Raw genomic sequence first — 22,500 nt, 5'->3', positions numbered from 1 at the left:
CACTATATATGACACATTAGGAGTCCTACTAGTGGTTCTCAAATGTTTTATTTGCAAGGACCCCCATAACTCTGAGAGTGTACAAATGGAACCAAATGGACCCGTAAATATCTGGTCACTTCAGAAGAGAAAACCCAAATAAAATGCTCTCCACTCCACTGGTCTACTCTGCACATATGTATTATTATGCAGGGTGACAAGGGGGTGTGGTCTCTGAAGACCATATTCACACGGCGGCCATTTTATTATTAAGTGAATGAAATGCCACCCCGTTTCTTCAATGCAAAATGACAAAATGGCCGCCATGCGAATATGCTCTATTATTTCCAATTCCATAGTGTAAAATAATACCAGTCAGAGTTCCATAGTTTTTGTGCTCCACCCCCTCCCCTCCCCCCTTGTGACAAAATATTGCCCCCCCTTCTGACAGAGGCTAAAATTGTGTGTGTTAAAAACACACTGGTCATGTGATCAAAGTGTCACATGAGAGGTGTGTGTGTGTGTGTGTGTGTGTGTGTGTGTGTGTGTGTGTGTGTGTGTGTGTGTGTGTGTGTGTGTGTGTGTGTGTGTGTGTGTGTGTGTGTTTGTGTGTGTCACAGGTCATTTGTTTGTATTGTGCATTGTTCATATTTGGTTTTATATAATAACAGTATATACAAATGTATATATTATATAATAACATAAATATAATGTACTTACTTCCTGGGATCGCTTTGACATGAAGTACAGAGGAGAGGATGAGGAGGATGGCTGTAATCTTCATCAACAATGATCAAAACTAAACCGAATTTAATAGATGAGAATAAACAGATTAGAATAAACAGATTAGAATAAACAGATGAGAATAAACAGAAGAGAATAAACAGAAGAGAATAAACAGATGAGAATAAACATATCAGAATAAACAGATCAGAATAAACACATGTTTACCTCAAGAGAAGTCCTGGAGTCTGAAAGAGAATTCAGGAGGACTCGTTTTATAGTTTAGAAGAATCAGCCAATCAGATTAAAGATATGATGTTGCATCATCTGTTTCCAGAAAGACGACAGTGTGGATTATTGCACATAATCATGTATATAGCTGCTGCTTATGAACCTTATGTCTCCTTATGTACATGCTGTACCTTATGCACCTTATGTCTAACCTCATGTATATACTGTACCTTATGCACCTTATGTCTCCTCATGTACATACCGTACCTTATTATGCACTTTATGTTTAACCTCATGTACATACCGTACCTTATGCACATTATGTCTAACCTCATTTACATACTGTACCTTATGCACTTTATGTTTAACCTAATGCACATACTGTACCTTATGCACCTTATGTCTCCTCATGTACATACTGTACCTTATGCACCTTATGTCTCCTCATGTACATACTGTACCTTATGCACCTCATGTACATACTGTACCTTATGCACCTTATGTCTCCTCATGTACATACTGTACCTTATGCACCTTATGTCTATACAGTACCAGATAGATAAGCTATGTGTATATACTTTATGTAAATATCTTTGTTTGATTCATCTTTTATTCTCTCCTTGCCCCCCCCCCCCCCGTCTTCTTTTTTTCTCTTTCTGAAAATAACTAAAACGATGGAGCTACACAAAAAAATAATTTCACCCACTTCTTTACACCTTTAACCTGTGATCTGACAATAAAGATGATTCTGATTCTGTTGAAGAGAAACACAAGAAAGAAAGAAAGAAAGAAAGAAAGAAAGAAAGAAAGAAAGAGGGACAACTTGAATCAGAAAGTAAAATACCTGGGCGCAGAAGAGAATACCCAAATAAAATGCTGGAGCACTCCACTGGTCTACTTTACACATACTGTATGTGTGTGTGTGTGTGTGTGTGTGTGTGTGTGTGTGTGTGTGTGTGTGTGTGTGTGTGTGTGTGTGTGTGTGTGTGTCACTCAGCAGCCAATCAGAATTATTATTTTATTAAACATCACCTGTTACTAGAGAGACATGTTGAAGTTAACAACCTGACAGACTGTACATGATTATGTATTTATTTATTGTTTGTTTTATTTGACTCTTGTTGATAATGTCAACATGTTGCTCATGTCAATAAGGACACTTTAAATCTGATGTCATTTAAAAGTTGAAACAGATAGACAGACAGACAGACAGACAGACAGACAGACAATGTATATGTCCACACAGGGAAATTGCATACTATTATATTTAATATATATCGAAAACTTTGGTTACTAGTTACTATGCAGATATAAGGTATTACATGTTAAAACATACATTAAAGGTGTGAAGAGTAAAAGGAGTCTCCATGTCTCTCCAGCTCTTTAAAAAACAGAAAATACATATTCAGTATTTAACAAAACAATAAAAAAACACAACAAAAATACCTTACCTTTAACCACTTTAGCCCTATTTTATACATAGGCTATTTTCAAAAAATGTAATGCTTTAGTCAAGTAACATTTTGAACACAGGCCTTTTACTTGTAACAGAGTATACTTTTACTTCAGTAAAATATCTGAGTACTTCAATCCACCACTGGACAGTATTGATACTTTTACTTAAGTAAAACTAATGCGAGTACTTTTTCCACCATGCGGCTCTCTCTCACATACGTTGCTTCATCACATACGTCATGACGTCAGCACGTACGTTTACGCTCTGCGTCATTCAAGATGGCGGCGCCCGTGGAGGTGGTTCTGGTGTCGCTTGGTGAGAGGTTTCCTTCATCAAACATCAACCCTCTGCACGCGCTGGCCGACAGGAAGAGCTTTAATGTGTTGTTTATGAACACCTCCTCCTCCTCCTCCTCCTCCTCGCACCTCCTGCTGTTCTCCTCCTCTGGGAGTCAAAAGTAAACAAACATGTCAACAAGCAGTGTAGCCATGGGTCACGTGACGCTTGTCTGTCGCGAGCGTCATGGCAGAATTTAAACCTGGTTTCTCCATTAACAGTCCGTACATCTACATAAACGTTCATATTTTTAATTAAGCAATATTACACGAGAGGGTGTGCTTTACCGTCATTATTAGCACGCCTGTGATGCGGCGCCTCGTTCCGCCGCGATCACAGAAGTGCTAATAATGTAAGGTAAAGCACACCCTCGAGTGTAATATTGCGATTATACAACAGTTACCAACAAAACACATCCAAATGTATTGATATTGTGGGGCAATTCATAATAAAAAAAAATCGCTTATCCGTTTCCCTGTAAAGAGAAGAGTTTATTTGACTGAGACAAAATAGTCCCTGTGGCAGCGCAGCACTCTGTCTCTCTGACTCTCGTCTCATCAACACAGCTGATTCCAGTAGGCTATGCTCCGTCGTACGATCGTGTTACGTGGCCAAAATAACTGATCTACAAGCTCACAACGCGTCAAGATGGCGATGCCTTGTGAACTTGTAGATCGGCTATTTTTGCCGTGCGATACCTTCGTACGATAAAGTATAACATACACTGGACTGTTAACGAAATGGGAGTAATTTTACTTTAACACAGGAGGATATTTATACAGTATGGATGTTACCATTGAAATAAAGCACACTTTTTTCCAGTTATTCCTTTTATTATAGGATTTTAGGCGATTTAGTGTGCTCTCTTCTAACCATTGATCAACAGTAAGTCCACCAAATAAGTCAAAATTAACAACATAGTCCATCTTGCGTAGCTGTTTGTTCTCCGCCCGGTGGCGGCGGTGGGTACTGTCTGTTTGTTTTCCTACCGTGGGACAGTCACAGCGTGACTTCACAGCACAGCTGTGTCATATATGGTCTAATCAGGTGCGGACTGCAGTGCGGAGTGATTTATTTAATGTTATTAGGCCCGTGATATGATGCTGGTTTGAATCACGGCTAGAAAGCTATTTCAACCAATCAGATTGCTTGGTCGGAACTACCTGTTGTATAATATAAAGTGTTTACCTCATGGTCATGGATGTTACCAGGGATGAGCTGTAGGGGGTGCTACGGGGGGTCGGCGACCCCTTAGTTCTGGCGCTATGGGGCTGGGGTGCTGGGAGCTCCACATGCGAGCACGCACCGTCAGCTGCGGTCTTTAACACCTCAAAGTTTAAACAATAGCCTCTCAAGGTTCGCGCCGTCAGCGGCGAGCCGTTCTCAATAGCGTCTACCTGGCTGCTTTGTATAACATTAGGCTACTGGAGAAAAGCCATGGACTTGAATTGAATGTGTACATTCCTCTCACAATGAGAGACAACAGTCTCTGCACTGCAGAGTGTGAAGGGGATCGCTTAGAAGAGGACCCAGTTCTCTGAGACAAGACAAAGACAAGTTGTCTGATTATTTTAAGTACTTATGTGTGGGTGAGTCTATGTAAAGGGCTTTTATATAAAACTAAAAGGAAAATAAAATAATCAATTAATTGAAACAAAAATAAAAACAACTAATTAACAATGCAACTAAATAATAATAATTACATTAAAAATGTGCACATGCGTGCATGTGCGCTGCGCGTGCACGTGACGTCAGAAAATATAACCCCCCTAGTTCAAAAATCCACAGCTCATCACTGGATGTTACAACTATGTACGGGTCCTTATAAGTACCCGTATCTTCAGTATTGTTCAATAAAAAGCATTTTAATCCGATCGGTGGCCATTTTCTCATCGAGTTATAATGTATCAGAGTGCAGTACACCTCCCAACCGATAGGTGCGCGTAGTTGAAAGCACATCGAGAAAATGGCCACCAATTGGATTAAAATGCTTTTTATTAAACAATACGGAAGATACGGGTACTTCTGAGGACCCGTACATAATGTTAACATCCGTGGCCATGAGGTCAGCACTTTATATTGTAAATGTGAACGTTTATGTAGATGCACGGGTTGTAAATGGAGAAAGAGACAGAACCAGGTTGAAGGTTCCTTCATGACTGTCATGATATGACTGTCATGTGTCAGAGTGATGTTATTTATGTTTATGTTATTATGTTTCAGTACTGGACTACTTTTTCCACCACCAAGCAGTGGTGATTTAGTGAGAGAAATAAGCATCCAGGACTATGAAAATAAGCTACTAATGTAGTTTATAGACCACATGAGACATTTAAACCTACACACTGTATACATCTGCTATTTTCAAAACAAATGTTGAAATAAAATGTGTAATATTTGAAACATTGTTTCAACACAAATGTAGTATATGGGGCTCCCTGGCACTAAACATGTTCAGATGGGGCAAGTACGTTTGAGTAGGAAGCAGCTGTCTTTAGTTGCTATAAACAACACAAGATGTCTGGAATTTAAATATATTGTTATACATATTGTATAGCTATTGAGATATTTGGCATACATATTGAGATTATGTGCATCACACAGCCCCAGAATAATGTAAAAATAAAAACATAAGTGTTAAAATTAATTATTTTCTGTTTTACAATGGTGCCATACAAACATGGAGAAAATAGTGGATATACAAGCCCTATTTTTGCTATTTATTTATTTATTTAAATGTTTAATCGTAATGGAGGAAAAGGTTATAAATAATGGTGATACTGATGTGTTTTTTCTGCTCTAGTAAAAGAAGCATCTTCATCTGTGTGCATCTGAGGAGCTCTGAGGAGGAGGAGGATGATGATGAGGATGATGAAGGGGCGCTCAGACTCCACTCCAGTGGGTTGTTCCTCAGACATCACCGGATCTCCAACCGGAGCCGTGGCACCGCCCACCTGGTGGCCACGCCCTTACCTTCACCTTCATCTCTGGAGATGTCCGGAGGTTAGAGATGCGCGGATGGCTTTTTTTGTCACCCAAATCCGCGTTAACAAGTTCATTATCCATCCGCCATCCAACCGCGGTACTTATATCATCCTATTTATAGATCCGCACCAACCGCACCAAATAATTGTTATTTTCCTGACGTTAGTTTTCTTATAAACAGTGTTACTCACCACTGTCGCGATGCAGTGACTGTATACAATCCACAACCATGGTAACAACAAGCGCACGTCTTCATTAAGTTACTTTCGCTTTCAACCACTTTGTTGCCATGTCGGCTTTTTATAAGCTTTTTATAAGCGACTTTTAAAATAATAAACTTTATTTATATAGCACCTTTCATGACATAAATGCAGCTCAAAGTGCTTTACAGAAAAAGAAAGAAAAAGTGAAAACAAAACACAGAGCAAAAACAATGCTCTGTGTTGCGACTTTTGGGCTTGTTTGGCACTTGTTTTGGGCTTGTTTTCATAGACCTGGCTACTTATTTCTCTCGCAACCTGGCAACACTGGCTGCCTGTAAAGCAACATGTCGTGAGCGGCTATTTTTTGCCTGGTGTAAAATGACGTAATATTAAAATACTACAAACGCACACACGGTGAAATTTAGTGCTTTTTAAAAGCTATTATAGGCCTATAGATTGATATCATTAATTTAATTCCCGCATTATTTCACCCGCGGTTTATCCAATATGAATTCCCAGTGAGCCATAGTCGTTTTTTAGACGTCCGGTTTTTTTAAAGACCTAAATTAGCTGGTCTAGATTCGGTCTATATCTAGACCAAATCTAGCCGATTTAATTTAAACAACTATTACATAAATATCGATTAAAAAAACAACTCTAAGTTGCATAACTGATCTCCAACTATTGGAGAAAAATAATTTGAACAGCCATTGATCAATATACAGTATAGTTAGATTTAGCCTTGATCTAGACGTTCATATGAAAACTATATATCAACGTTGAAATGTAGACCATAATTAAATCATTAAATTAGTTTTCTTTTTTATTGATGTTGTTAGAAAACCTTTATTCTAGGGTGCTAACATTATGCCTAGAAATGATTAAATCTCACTAATATCACTATTGATCAATATACATTATAGTTTAGATTTAGCCTTGATCTAGACGTTTAAAACAAAACTATATATCAACGTTTCGATTTAGACCTTTTTTAAACCATTGAAATACTTCTTCTTTTTTGTCATCTTTTAATTTATTTTTTGAATGCTTAGAATTCATTAGATATCAATATTATTTATACATCATGGCAGTTTGCATTAATGGTGATAGGATAATGAAAATAAATATAATATATAAAATATATATATATCTTTTTTTTATATACATATTTATATACATTTATATACATATTTATATACATTTATATACATAAAAAAGCCTAAATGAATATAAACAGCACATCGTGTGATATGCGCAGTGGTGGAAAAAGTACTCAAATTCTTTACTTAAGTAAAAGTACCAATACTGCAATATCAAAATACTCTGTTACAAGTAAAAGTCCAGAATTCAAAATTTACTTGAGTAAAAGTACAAAAGTATTGGCATCAAAATGTACTTGAAGTACCAAAAGTAAAAGTACTAAATATTTGAAAATAGCAGATCTACAAGCTCACAACGCGTCGCGATGCGACGCGTTGTGAGCTTGTAGATCGGCTATTTTCAAATAGCCTAGGTATAAAATAGGGTTAAAGTGGTTAATGTATGTTTCATTATATCATAATTTATATCTGAAAAGTAACTAGTAACTAAAGTTTTCAAATAAATGTAGTGGAGTAAAAGTACAATATTTGCCTCTGAGATGTAGTGGAGTAGAAGTAAAAGTACTGGAAATTGGAAATACTCAAGTAAAGTACAAATACCTCAAAATTGTACTTAAGTACAGTACTTGAGTAAATGTACTTAGTTACTTTCCACCACTGGATATGCGTGAGGAACCAACTGTGTGTGTCGTGCATGAGTTTAAAGTGGGTGCAGTGCTTAAAGCCAACAGTGGGAGGCAGCAACACATTTCCGGAAAGTCCATAGGTGGAGTCGGTCAGAACACAGGCTTTATAGTAGGGAGCTTGTTATGTGAGCGAAGTGAGTTACACGAGTTGGCGGAGGTTTGATGAAGAAAGAAGTAATTTGAAAGAAGAGACGAATAAAAAAGAAGAGAAGCTGCATAGGTGAGTGCTAGAGGAAAATATGTTTATTCTTGCAAAGTTTGTTGTTAATGTGGTCGTGATGATGTCGTCGTGAGGATGTTACAGTTAGCATTAGCCTAGCAGTAGCAGAGGCAGTAGCATAGGCTTGCTATGGACTGCTAGCCAGTGCTAATTAACTTGGCGTTCAGTGTTTTTGCTTTTTAATAATTTGGAAGAAATGTCCTTCTGACACAAACGTTTAGGTCAAACGTGGATTTTAGCGCTGTTTGATTGGAGATTTTTATTTTTTTCCATTCAAACGTGCAATGTTAATGAATGGCGGTTGGATTGGATGCTAAACCAAAGGAATTATTTGCCCCTAACAACATGGACGGCCATTTTAGACGCCAAAATAGCATTCTTTAACCAATGATGTCCAGTAACTTATTTTTCTTTTTTTTTAAATAAGTTCCTGAATACTTTAACTACACTACATATCAAAATTAATTATTCTATTTTTGACTCTATTTAGTCTGTATACACGTCTTTCACATGTCTGACCCATTAAAAATAATTTAGGGCCTGTTCATTTTGGGTCCGTGGTGTGAGAAGTACTTTTTTGTTTTTTTACTTGAGTAAAAGTATCAATACCACCATGTACAAATACTGTTTACAAGTAAAAGTCCAGTGTACATTATTTACTTAAGTATATTTTTACTCAAGTACTAAAATACTAAAAGCACTTGCATGCATAATATCCCATTTCACATTTTTCCAAATCTATAAAAAATACTTTGAAAATGGTAGATCTACAAGCTTACACGTGAACTTGTAGATCTGCTATTTTCAAATAGCCATGGTTAAAGTTGTTAAATTACACATTAACTATTAACATTTTTAAATTAATAGTGGTGGAGTAAAAGTACAATATTTCCCTCTGGGATGTAGTGGAGTAGAGAAGTAAAAGTATTTCAATTTGGAAATACAGCAGTTAAAGTACCTCAAAGTTGTACTTAAGTACAGTACTTCAGTAAATGGACTTAGTTACTTTACACCTCTGGTTTGGGCTCCTTACTTCCTTCACAGGTGTTACAAATGATACTAATGAAGGCTCTGTTCCATTCTAGTCAAACAGAGTCAGCATGTTGTCTCAATGGAAACACTCTGCTACACCCGTGGGTCTCAAGTGTGCACCAGGGACCCTCATGGTTCCTTGAGGGGGTTGCAAATGGCCTCTTACGGGTGTGTGACTCTGAGAGTGTACAAATTGAACCAAATGGACCCATTGTACGGGTCAATTTGGTTCCATTTGTACACTCAGTCATGGGAGAACCAATGTGCTACACCTAATGGAACAGAGCCTTCATTAGAATCTTGGGTAACACCTGTGAAGGAAGTAAGGAAGAAGCCCAATTTATTTCCAATATGGCTGCTGTGCATGGAGCCTCAGAATTGAACACATCCTTAATCAGTATCACTAGGAACACCTATTAAGGAAGTGGCCCAATTCCTTGTGATTATGGTTGCTGTCCATAAGGCCCAAACATTAATAGTAGGAGATTTTTTTAATTATTAAAATATTTTGTGTGAATTAAAATAATATTTTTTTGGTTAGTTCACCCCAAAAAATACTTATTTTATATCAATTACACTCCCCATCAAGCCTTGAATTCATGTACATTTTTTTGTTTGTCACATTCCTAAGACAATATTTTGATGACTACGGTAGGCAAAGTTGACACTTTCCTACCAGAGTATTGACTGAGGAATGCAACTAAAAGAAATCTCCATGGGGTCTCCATGGGGTGTGTAATCAATAGAAAATAGTCCTTTTGGGGGTGATCTATCCCTTTAAGCCCTATTTCAATTACAGTTAAAATGTATGTCACACATCATGGCTTGTAGATAAAGGATAAGCTATTTTAGCTACTATGTATTTCTTTTGATTGTTATAGGTAGGGTGATTTACTTTGGTTACTATAAATGTTAAATAGCTCTATATTGTGATAGTACTCATTACTATGGAGTGTTTGTTCAGTAACAGTGTGAAATAGCTCTATACTCTGATAGTAATCATTGCTAGAGTGTTTGTTCATTTGAAGGAGCCTGGCTCTCCAGCTCTTTTTTAAAAACATAACATGCATTTTCAGTGCTCTCTCCTGATTGGCAAACAAATTGTCACCTACCTGAAAATGCACTACATTATGTTTAATAAAGAGCTGGAGAGACCCCCGTGCACGAACAAAGGCTCTGTTGCTATTACTTTAACCTTTATAACCCAAAATTATCACTTTCACTACTATTTTGTGTGAATTGTCTAAAAAATATCAGGCATTGCATCTAAAGAAAGATTCTGCATACATTACGATTTTTGATTAACTATTTAAAAAAACATGACCATTGGAATGCTTAAAGGGTAAGAGCACTTTGGTAGAGGTTTGGGTTGTGTAGTTACCTTGCCATGATGTAACTCCAAAGGTGGGCAAGAAATCAAAAATAATTGCTCCATTGATTAGAAATTGATAATTCAAAATATGCTCCCCATTGACTTACATTGTACGGTAAAACTGCTCTCAAAGTCACTATTTTATCCCGTAAATGAACCCAAACATAGCTGATTCAGACAACATAGAGCATCACCAAACCCAGTACTGTTTGTTTATTTAATAAAAATGTCAACTTCCTGTCGATTTTACTATTTGAAGATCTGGATCCGGATCCGCGGATCCAGTCCAGGTTTTCTATTTATTAAAAATGGCAAAATCAACAGGAAGTTGACATTTTTATAAAAAAAAAAACAGTACTGGGTTTGGTGATGTTCTATATTGTCTGAATCAACTTTGTTTGCGTTTGTTTATGTGCTAAAAGAGTGACTTTGAGAGCTGTTTGACCGTACAATGTAAGTCAATGAGGAGCATATTTTGAATTATCAATTTCTAATCAATGGAGCAGTTATTTTTTATTTCTTGCCCACCTTTGGAGTTACATCATGGCAAGGTAACTACACAACCCAAACCTCTAAAGTGGTCTTGCCCTTTAAAGTTAGGTCATGTGATATTTTTAGACAAAATAAAGGATTTTGGCTAAAGGGAATCAATAACTTGTAGATTTGACCAGGACTAGATAAACATTGACTCTGTTACTGACTACTTTGTTCACCACTGTGTCTATAACAGTCCAGCATTAAAGAAAACTATAATTAAAGCATAAATGACTTAACAGAAATAAATAAAATTACTTTTACTGCTGACCAACATACTGCTGGCAAACATACTATTGAAAATACTTTTTATACAGCTCCAAAATTTAACTTGATGTGTCACCCTACCTGCCTCAGCTCTGCTCAGCCCTAGCCAAGGATATGAGTATGTGACTCTTGAGTACCTGATGCTTTAACTGATAAGCCACATGGTGCAATGGAGCTTGACAGGTCAACCGAATATGAATAGGGCCCTAGAATTCCTTAACTGTTATGAAAGTAAGACAGTGGTCATGGTGTTCAGACCTTGGTGTCAAATTGGACAGTGATTTTAAGTTTTACAAACAGATTAACTATGTTGTTAAATCCAGCTTTTATCAGCTGAGGCTCTTAGCCAAAGTCAAGTCTGCTCTGCTGTAACCCTTTATGATTTTGAACGTGTTATCCATGCTTTTATCTCAACCCAACGTGACTACTGTAATGCACTCTGTTGGCGTTAGTCAAGCCTGTTTGTCATGACTACATTTAGTCTAAAACAGGGCCGCTCGCCTCCTAACAGGGGCATGGAAGTATGATCTCCCCAATTCTTACCTACACTGGCTCCCTGTTTGTTACAGTATTCCGTTTAAGACTTTAATGTTTGTGTAAGTCATTAAATGGGCTGCCAACATTGTACATAACGGAGCATCTACCTCCCAATAACGCTACAAGGGTCTTTGAGGTCGACTGACCAGTCACTCCTTAAGGTGGCAGCAACAGAGTGTAAAACCCGGGGAGATGCATCATTTCCCCACTTAACGCCCACAGTGTGGAACAAGCTTCCACTCCTTGTTAGAGCGTCTCAAACCCTGCCTATGTTTAAATCACGTTTAAACTCACTAGTACTACTAGGCGTTTGACAATTCAGATTGAAAAGTTGCTGTTTAATCTAGGCATTGTGTCTAATGTTGTCCTGTTTATTGTGTTTTTTTGCTCTTGTCGCGCGTGTCATGGGGCCGTTTAGCCTGTGGCACTGCTTATGTGTTGTGTAGATCTAGTGTAGATCTGCTGTTTAATAAAATCCACAAATGTTTTCCTTAGGCAAATTATTTTAATTGTCTTCCTGGGTTTTCCTTCCAGCAAAATTTAATATGGCGTCTAACTATTTAAAAGATTGGAGGAGAAAACGCGCTAGGACGGCTGACTTTTTAGATGATTTTGACAGTGATGAGGACATGACCGAGTCACAGGATAATGTTGACTCACAGGATTTGGGGGAGACGCAGGAGGGTGGTCCAAGTCACTCTAGCCAGCTTCAAGATGACACATTAGCAGGGACATCTTTTGATCAAAGTATAGATGAAGAGCCCGATAGACACGAGGATTTTGGTTATAGACAGTACCCAGACACAAGTGATGAAGAAATTGAGCTTGTTGATCTGGAATCACAAACGGAAGAGGAACAGTCGAGTTTGAGACAGGATGTGGCATCTTGGGCCACGGACACAAAGCAGACCCATAGCAGTGTAAATAAGATGCTATCAATCCTCCGCAAACACGGCCACCATTTGCCCAAAGATGTCCGCACACTTTTGCAGACTCCACGTTTTGTAGACAGCAAAAACAAGTGTGACGGTGACTACATTTATTATGGTCTTGAGTCTGGCATCCGCAAGTACCTTGAGCAATGCCCTAGTTTCACAGGATCTGTCATGTTGGACATTAATATTGATGGTGTTCCCCTGTACAAATCCTCTCTGAAACAGTTTTGGCCAATTTTGGCAAAATTTCACAATTCGGACCCTTTTATTGTGGCTCTATTTTGTGGGAATAAAAAACCAGAACCAGTAGAGGAGTATCTACAGGATTTTGTACAGGAGTTGGTAGACCTTCAAGAAAAGGGCATTGATCATGAAGGGATCCTGTTAGAGGTCAGAATCAATGCTTTCATCTGTGACTCTCCTGCAAGAGCTTTTGTTAAGTGCATCAAAGGCCACAATGCGTATGAGGCATGCGAACGCTGCGAAGCTTCACCCGTCCGTGTGGACAGGAGGATGGTCTACACAAACCATGCACCATGTGAAACAAGAACGGATGAAAAATTTAAGAAGGTTGAATACACAGTCCACCAAAAAAAAGCAACGCCCCTCATTACGACTGGAGTCGGCTGTGTCAGCCAGTTTGTCCTGGACTACATGCATGTGGTTTGCCTTGGAGTAGTAAAGAGACTTGTGACCTTTTTGATTCAAGGTCCTGCTGAGTGCAGACTGCCCAAAAGATCAAGAGACGAACTATCCAGCAAATTAATGTCTCTCAGAGGAGAAATGCCTTCAGAATTTGCCAGGCAGCCAAGGTCTATAGTGGATCTTGATAGGTGGAAAGCCACAGAATTCCGGCAGTTCCTACTGTACACAGGTCCAGTTGTGTTGAAAGGCATACTGTCAGATGACCAGTATCACCACTTCTTGTGTCTGACAGTAGGCATGTCTATCATGCTTCAGGCTGATCAGGAGCAGAGAGAAGCATATCTCGAGTACTCAAGGGAACTACTGAGGTACTTTGTAGAGAACTCTGCTGAGTATTATGGCAACACCTTCTGTGTGTACAACATCCACATGCTGCTGCACCTGCATGAAGACGTAGTTGCTTTCAAATGCTCCTTGAATGACATTTCAGCTTTCCCCTTTGAGAACCATTTGCAGTCCATTAAGAGAATGGTTCGAACTGGCCAAAATCCCATTGCACAGGTCACTAAAAGAATTGCGGAAGAGGAGCATGCTAAGCCAACCAAAAAATCGTCGCTCAAGAGGTACTATGTCTCAGCCAAAACTAGAGACAGTTGCTTCTTCCTTGAAGACGAGATTGCGTTTGTGAGGGAGAAGAGAGGTGATGGCAAGCTGGTGGCTGATGTCATTACACTGGATGATGCCAATGATCTGTTTGACAAACCATGCAAGTCTAAGATCATCAACATTACATACGTGGACAGACAAATGGATCAAGCTCATAGACGGCTGCTTGATAAAAAAGACTTGTTAAGGAAGGCTGTTTGCCTTCCACATTCAGAGGGATTTGCCATCTTTCCACTACTGCACAATATGGATTAAATGGCCATCTGAAGTCAATTTGGAACTGTTAAAGCTGCACTATGTAACTTCTTAGCGGATAAAATGCTCATTTGACCAGTCTGTATGGGTATAATTAAGGAATAGTATGCAACTTTGCCCTGTATAACCTAAGAAATGAATAACTACATGCTTTCAATGTTAATTTCACTATATACCTGCAGTTTTCAGGCACTGCAGTTGTTTGGTATTTACCTGCATAGACATATTGCTTTCTCACTGTATGTTGGTCTTGTCACTGTTTGTGGTGGTCTCACTTTTACCCAAACAGTGAAAACACCACAATATAGTGAGGACAATGTGTTTCTATAGGAAAACATCACCGCATTTCTCCATTGGCTGATGACTGCTGGTCTTGATGGAAAAGATTATTTAAAAAAAATATATATATATATATATTAATGGTTTCATTATGTAAACAGAGCGAATCTACGTACTATGCCTATAATTCAATATAAACACGTATACCAGTGGTCAAACCAGAACAGAGGCTACCATACGCTTGGTCTAAAAGTATGTACATATTGCACCCTTGAACCAGCACCCAGCCTAATAGTTAAAGGTTCTACATGTTTTCTTATTTCAATCGGGGATAACAAATTACAGTTACATAGTGTAGCTTTAACCATTTAGTAAAGCGTGCTTGCAAGGTGCGGATATCAGTGGGTGGGGTTCAGTGCCTGATGAACGTCACTATCACCCATTAAGCAACACAGAGGAAAATGCCAGCAGTTCCGCGGCAGCGGATCAGAGACTCAAAGCTGTGAAATGGCACAGTCACCCATCCCTGCGTTGTGATGGACCCAGAAAAAAAACGTACATAAATCAACAAGTCTACACTGATGGCTAAGGGCCCAGTATCTTAACTATGTCAACTACCCCTGAAGCACAGCTGACCAACATTGGCACATAATGGAGGATCTGTGGCTACATCAAAGAGCCTAGCAGACACGAACCCGCCCTGGCGATGCAACAGCTCAACATTGACAGCCCCCGTCCTATCACTGTCCATTAAAGCAATAAGATCAAAACGGAGGTATGACATCGCCGATTCGCCGTCGTCCGAAAATGTAACCCTGTCCAAGTACTAATTACATATTAAGGGTGAAGTAATTATCATTTAACATTGAAAACTAACAAATGGGAAGAAGCACAAAGGAAATGGCTTCTTTGTATCATTTCACGCCGATAAAAAAAGAGTTCAACAAGGTGTATTTGATGATGCATACTAACAAGAGCGATTCCTAAAAATCGTTATTACAGCGATGTTACAGCAGTACGTAACATGTATCGCTGTGCAGTTGAACAAAAAGGTACAGCCCCACCGATGGACTTGATAAGGGATATAATACTGTTTTTATTTTTTAAAAGAAGAAAAAAAGTCTTTATGTCAGGAAACCCTGTATTTGGTTATTCATTAATGATGAACAGAGCTAATTACTCTTTCAATTTGCAGAACAATGACGTCCCAGCGGCAGTCACAGCGGGTCCCCAAAAAAAAGCAGTTTACTGATTATGTACAAGGTAATCAATGTTTAACATTACACATTAAACATTAGAACTAACATTTAACTGTTGTTCTGACTATCTATATGTACATCCCTTTTTTGTAGATCCCTTATATCCGTCTCCCCCAAAGATGTTCAAAAAGGCGAAGCAGTTGACTACAGCGGCCACAATCGGTGATTTGAAACAATAGATACATAACTTAGATAAAGTTAATGTGTTGCACCCCAAAAAAAACAATCTCATATGTTGCCAATACGGCCCTAGCATATTATTTTAGGGAATAATGTTATGTCTATGTTTAATTAGAGTTGAAACCGTGGCAACGGTTTTTAAGCTTTTTGGCTAATGTGAGCAATTTCCTTTTCCTTTCCTTTTTTAGAGCCAGTGCCACGTAAAATGGCAAAGGCCAACAACGGTGCAACCACATCCACCACCACAGGTATTTTTCAATGTATTATGAGTTGAACTTGTTGAACCCTTCTGGATGTTTTTGACTAATGTGAGACATTTAATTCTTTTTTATTTAAGGGACAGTGCCACAGAATATGGCAAAGCCAAATAAAGGTGCCGCCACATCCACCACCGCAGGTAATTGTCAATGTATTGCGAGTTGAACAAACAGAACAATGTGTTTTTAATAGCTATGTCCCACCCCCCACCACTTTTCAGAGAATATTATTCACCTTTCCTTAAGTTTGGCCTCTTGCATATGAAAACAGTTAATGAATAGATCAGAGTTTGCATACACATTTTTTGACTTGTGTCACGTGATCGTTGCTGTTACAGGTCCAAAGAAATGCCAAGCGAGAGGGAAAAGACGCGCTCTTATTCCATGTGAGTTTGTCCATATCTAGAATTTTTGCTTTGTTTTTCAAACCATTTGAATCTAAATTGCGGCAATTCTGGGGGAACGTTCTCCTAAAATGAACAAATCTACAAGCTCAAAACACTTGTTGTGAGCTTGTACATATGATACTGTTGACAAAAAGAAAGACCGACCGGTTAAACTACAGTGAACTTAAGTAGTCCTCTCTATAACGAGAAGATTTAATTATTTTTAAATATGAATCTACCGTTAACTAAATCGATATATTATTTTAGGCCCAGACAACAATATCTACTCTGAGGATCTCTTTGCAGCACCAGGTATGCCAACAAGATAAGAGGCCTTATTTATTAAAAAAGAAATGTGTTTAATAAAATCTAATTGCTGTGATTATCTTCATTTAAACAAGTGGCATGTACATATGGAATGAGTTTATTCTTTTGACTTTCAGCACCTCAAACACCTATTTCACCACAAATCTCTGAGACCTGTGTTGAGTCACCATCATGTAAGACTATTTTCAAATGTAAACTCGTATGACTTTCAATAATGTGTGATTGTCAAAATGATCACTTTTTCTTTTCCATCTTTTTTATTTGCAGATCAGCCATCAGCTGACGACTCAGAGACACAGATCTCAGGTGAGTTCGAATTGTTTTCCTTTTTATGTAGTGGGTATCCTAGTTTTAGTTAATTTAAACAATATACTGTACATGTGGCCTAATTATCCTCCTCAGATGAATCTACGCCCACAGGCAAAACAGTGTTGACCAGAAACCTGACCCCTTTGCACACCTCAACACCAGGTATACCAACATGATGCATTCATTTATTTAGATTTTAGGTAAAAAAAATATGATGCCCAACAATGGCAAATATATATTGTAAACCCATTTAGATCTGAGGCCCATAGTAAATCGTGACCAAGGTTTTCTGAAAAAAAAATCTAATATTTATTCAAAAATTACAAATGTATGCTGATACATACAGTACATAGTAACAAGAACCCTAAAAGGGATTCCCGTCCTGAAAGGTGTAGTTACAAATAGGGGTTCCAGCCGAAAATGGGTTAATAAATTGCAACCTGTATAATTACTAATGTCCAAACATACCCTTATAGATTTGTCTGTCTTATGTTTTCTGCCTAAGGTTGTGACGAAACTCCCATCACACGTAGGAGAAGTGCACAAGGTACCTACATAGAATGATTAATATAATAAATGTATGCAATTTATTTTAAGCTTTTTGCTTTTTGTTCATCTGCCTGCATTATCGTTAGGAATACTATGCTACTACTACTAGGTCCTCAAGAATAAATAAGTATAGCATTTTCAAAACGTTGAGCTGCAAAGTGCTGATTAAAAGATAATTTTATTTTAAAATTCTATATGAAATCTTTAAAATTTAAGCATAGATCACTGATGGTAAGTAATAAAAGTAATTTCACTGCCCGAGACTAAGGCAGGAATCCACAAGGTAAACTATTATAAGAATAGCAGTGGTCTCAATGGTGATGGTATATGTGTCAATTTTATTTTCTTAATGCCACCTCCCAACAGTGAATCGTGGCAAGGCGCCGCTCCGTACAAGAAGCAGGACTCCTGAAGGTACATATGAATTCAGTCTAGAGTTGATTACAGTGCTGAGTGTTTTAGTATGATGCGCAATTAACTTTTCTCCCCCCCGCCCCCTCAACAGAGTATCGTAGACAGAGTCCCGTACAGACTCGAGCCAGGACTCCACAAGGTACAATGTTGTTGATTATAGCAGTGATCATAATGGCTACTGTAAGTAAGAATTTTAATTGTATCCCCCTCACACCCAAACAGTTAATCCAGGAAGAACGCTGGTCAGACATGCAGTGAGAACCTCAAAAGGTACTTTTTTATTAGAGGATAGCAGATATGACAATGGTGATTGTGAAAGTCAAATGTGTAATTTACTGGTCTTTCACCACAACAGCATATCGTCATACATCCAGTTGCTAGAAAGACCATGATTCCACAAGTTACATTTTGATATTAACAGAAATTAAAATATGTTCAAGCTGTCAAATGTTTTATTTTTCTATTATCAAACAGATGACAACCTCACTCCACTTACACGGGTTGCAAAAAATGTCTTGAGGACCCAGACATCTCAAGGTATGTATCGATGGCAAAGTGGAGATGTCATTGAAAACATTTAATTTAGATGTGTAATATTGTCTTCTGCCCCCAAACAGCAAGTCGTGGCATCAGAAAATCCATTGCCAGGACTCCTCAAGGTACATTTAGATTGACTAGAGCTGTGATCACATTTGTGTTGGTGTTATTAAGGCTTGTAATTTACTTTGTTTCCCCCTATACAGTGGATCTTAGGCGTACTGCACGGACCCCACGCAGTGCCAGGACTCCTCAAGGTACAATTATATTTCAGCAGTGATATAAATATTCATAGTTGTAATTTCCTTTTATACCACCCCCACAAGGAGCACTAGTCGTACTCTTAAGTCAACAAAGGACAACACAAGGTTAATTTGTAGTCTAGGTCTGCGGACAGATTGACTAGAGCTGTGATCACATTTGTGTTGGTGTTATTAAGGCTTGTAATTTACTTGTTTCCCCCTATACAGTGGATCTTAGGCGTACTCCACGGACCCCAAGCAGTGCCAGGACTCCTCAAGGTACAATTATATTTCAGCAGTGATATAAATAGTCATAGTTGTCCTTTTATACCACATCCACAAGGAGCACTAGTCGTACTCTAAGTCAACAAAGGACAACACAAGGTTAATTTGTAGTCTAGGTCTGCGGACAGATTGACTAGAGCTGTGATCACATTCGTGTTGGTGTTATTAAGGCTTGTAATTTACTTTGTTTCCCCCTATACAGTGGATCTTAGGCGTACTGCACGGACCCCAAGCAGTGCCAGGACTCAAGGTACAATTATATTTCAGCAGTGATATAAATACCGGTAGTCATAGTTGTCCTTTTATACCACACCCACAAGGAGTACTAGTCGTACTCCAAGTCAACAAAGGACAACACAAGGTTAATTTCTAGTCTAGGTCTGCGGACAGATTGACTAGAGCTGTGATCACATTTGTGTTGGTGTTATTAAGGCTTGTAATTTACTTGTTTCCCCCTATACAGTGGATCTTAGGCGTACTCCACGGACCCCAAGCAGTGCCAGGACTCCTCAAGGTACAATTATATTTCAGCAGTGATATAAATAGTCATAGTTGTCCTTTTATACCACACCCACAAGTCAACAATGGACAACACAAGGTTAATTTGTAGTCTAGGTCTGCGGACTCATCTAGGGACATTTCGGATGACTACATAGCAGTCATCTTCAGTGTTGATGTTGGAAGAATGACACGTAATTGCCCTTTTTTTCATCAACAGGAAACCGTATAAAGAGTCCCAGAATTCCGAAAGGTACATTTTTATCAACTTCTTACTGTGGCAGTTTTTTTGGGGGGGAGAGAGATGAGGATGTTGAACTTGCAAAACAAGTAATAAGGTTATGTTATCGACAAAAGCCAAAGAAAGCCTCGCATAACTGAAATCACAGGCAACCTTACATGGTGATGAGTTTTTGGATAATCTGGTATCCTCGTAGGGTCTTCGTGTTTTAGTCAAAGTGACCCGAAGGCCCTGGGTGAAAAGTTTCATTTTCATGAAAATTTTCATTTTCATATCACATGTTTAGTACAGTAAATAAGGCAAATAGAAGAAGTTTCATAGAGAACATTTTTTTTTACATACTTTTAATTCATGTTGAAAATGTTAAACCGGGTTAAAAGGACCCGAGGACCCTACGAGGGTTAAATAGTTATATTTGTAACCACTGTGCCTACACAATAATTGTGAAATGGAGCTAAACAGGTATGCAATCTCTTTCAACAGGCAAGAAGAAGGAGTACACTTATCCAATGTCTGAGAAAAGTAAGAATGGAAGTATTTTAAGGGATTAAAGTAATTGAAGAGAAAAGGTATTATCTGGCATTATAAAACTTATTTGTTCAATTACCTTTTCTTTTTTTTCAATAAGAATTTCAGCAGGTCGTTGTGGAAACATTAGTGGCAATTCTCGAGGAATTGAAAGGCCTCAAAGACCAAGACGATGATGAAGACCTTCCAGTCCATATAGCGAACCTTGAGCGATTCAAAAAAGTTGCTAAGGACCTGGAGATTCCTCACCTGCGACGTTCTATGGTCAGTTACAAAAAGAATATGCTTAAACACATTTAAAAAAAAATATATTATGTACATCTATGTTAATATTTTTTAATATCATACAGATTTTAAAACTGTCTCATGTCGGGGGGAAAGACATAAAGACCTGCACAAAGAAGATCATAGACAGGTATGAGTACACATTGGCTGCAGTTACATGGACTATATTTATTCATTCAAAATGAACTTATGGACCAGGGGCTGCCCGGCTCCACTACCCTGGGCAGAGCTTCCCCGCATTGCTTTATCACCCTTTTAATTCGCAAGTAGCAGATCTACAAGTTCTGACTAGTTGTTTTTTTTGTATTCGTACTTGTCACATTTCTCATGTAGGCTAGCTTAATTTTATTTTCTGTGTGAATAGATTCTTTTGATTATTAAGTTCCCTTTGCATATCAAGGACAGGTAAAGATTGTTCCTCCGTCACAGGCTCAGATCCTTGGAGCGTCCGTTCTCCTGGACAAGTCTGGGCTTAACCGTTATAGTATATAAGCTTATTAAATGACGCTATAAAATATGAATTATTTTATTTTTTCCCACAGGAGCGAGTGCTTCTCAGCACCAACCGTGGCCAACGCATACAGCGACATAGACTTATGCAGTCTTTTAAATAAAGTTTTAATACATACAATATTTTATATAAAAAATTATAAAAAATCGGGATTATATATACTTTTTTGCCAATTCTGACAGCACTACTAAGCGTGGTCATGTGCAAAAGAATGCATGTATTCCAAACGGAGAGGAGCGTTATAAAGTGTTTATATGTTAAATTCCTGGTGTATATACCACCCTTCCAAACCAGAATGAAAATTCAGACGGTAATGGAATATTCGATTCCAATTGAGGTGTTTACATGAGCTTTTTTATTATGAATGAGCAGTCATTCCAAATACAAGTGGAAAAAAATGTCAATGTAACCGCAGCCCCCAAAATGTATTAATATAATCATTAAGATGACAATAGAATGTGAAAGGGGTTTATTGCTTTTCATATCAACATAATTGGCCTCATTACAGGTTGTCAGAGTATGCGGTTTACAATCTGCATGTTTTCTGTTTGTTTCAGACTGTTCACCAATGGCCTTATGACACTGTTCAACCTTCGTGGTGGTGGACAGCACACAAAGAGGCCTTTCATCAAGACTGCTTTCTACTCAGTGATCAATGGTAAAAAGAACAAATTTAAGTGCAAGTCATTTCATTGCTTCTTCACTGTGTACACGTGTGACTGACATACCATTAGTAAATGACAATTTGTAATAATAAAAAACAATTTTCATTGTTTCGATTGCAGAAGCCGTGCAAAAGACATTCCGACAGGCTACGGAGGAGCAGGTCAATGCAACCATCTCGGACCATTTTAAGCAGGCACCGGGACGTATTGGTGGAGGGGGTTTCAAAACCAAAAGGGCTAGAGCCAAATAAAGATGTTCAGTTCCAACATCCCCATCTGTAATGGGACATTCTTCATAATGCGTACTTTCTACTTTAGTTACATTTGGATGCCATACTTTGGTACTTTAACTTTTACTAAGTCAATTTTAAATTCTGGACTTTTGATTCTAACATAGTATTTCTACATTGCAGTATTTAGTACTTTTTCCACCACTGCGGATAATGACATCTAAGAAAAGGACACGCACACTGTCAGTAATTTGACAAAAAATGTTACTACTAGACAGTGTACATGTCATTTTCTTTGATGTCATTATATCAGATATTGTTCCAAATACTGAAGGGTGATGGATGGTGACACAGGC

At 38.2% G+C, this 22,500-nt stretch overlaps 1 protein-coding gene across 3 annotated transcripts in view; it reads right to left on the bottom strand.

The window, feature by feature from the left end:
- LOC308088127 (H-2 class II histocompatibility antigen, E-S beta chain-like) overlaps positions 1-22,500 on the bottom strand; it is a 124,289-nt gene that overhangs the window by 72,361 nt on the left and 29,428 nt on the right. Inside the window, exon 1 of one of the 3 annotated variants that reach the window (XM_080432495.1) lies at positions 700-756. The exons of the other annotated variants lie outside the window; for them this stretch is intronic. The gene's annotated coding sequence lies outside the window, so the exon portion shown is untranslated. Of the gene's footprint in view, positions 1-699; positions 757-22,500 lie in introns of those variants that run through there. 3 annotated transcript variants of the gene reach the window in all.

The sequence above is a fragment of the Gymnoscopelus braueri genome (assembly GCF_963280865.1).
Source record: "Gymnoscopelus braueri genome assembly, chromosome: 7".
Lineage (NCBI taxonomy): Eukaryota > Metazoa > Chordata > Actinopteri > Myctophiformes > Myctophidae > Gymnoscopelus > Gymnoscopelus braueri.
Note: the sequence above shows the minus strand (reverse complement) of the source record. Positions and strands in the feature narration are given on the sequence as shown.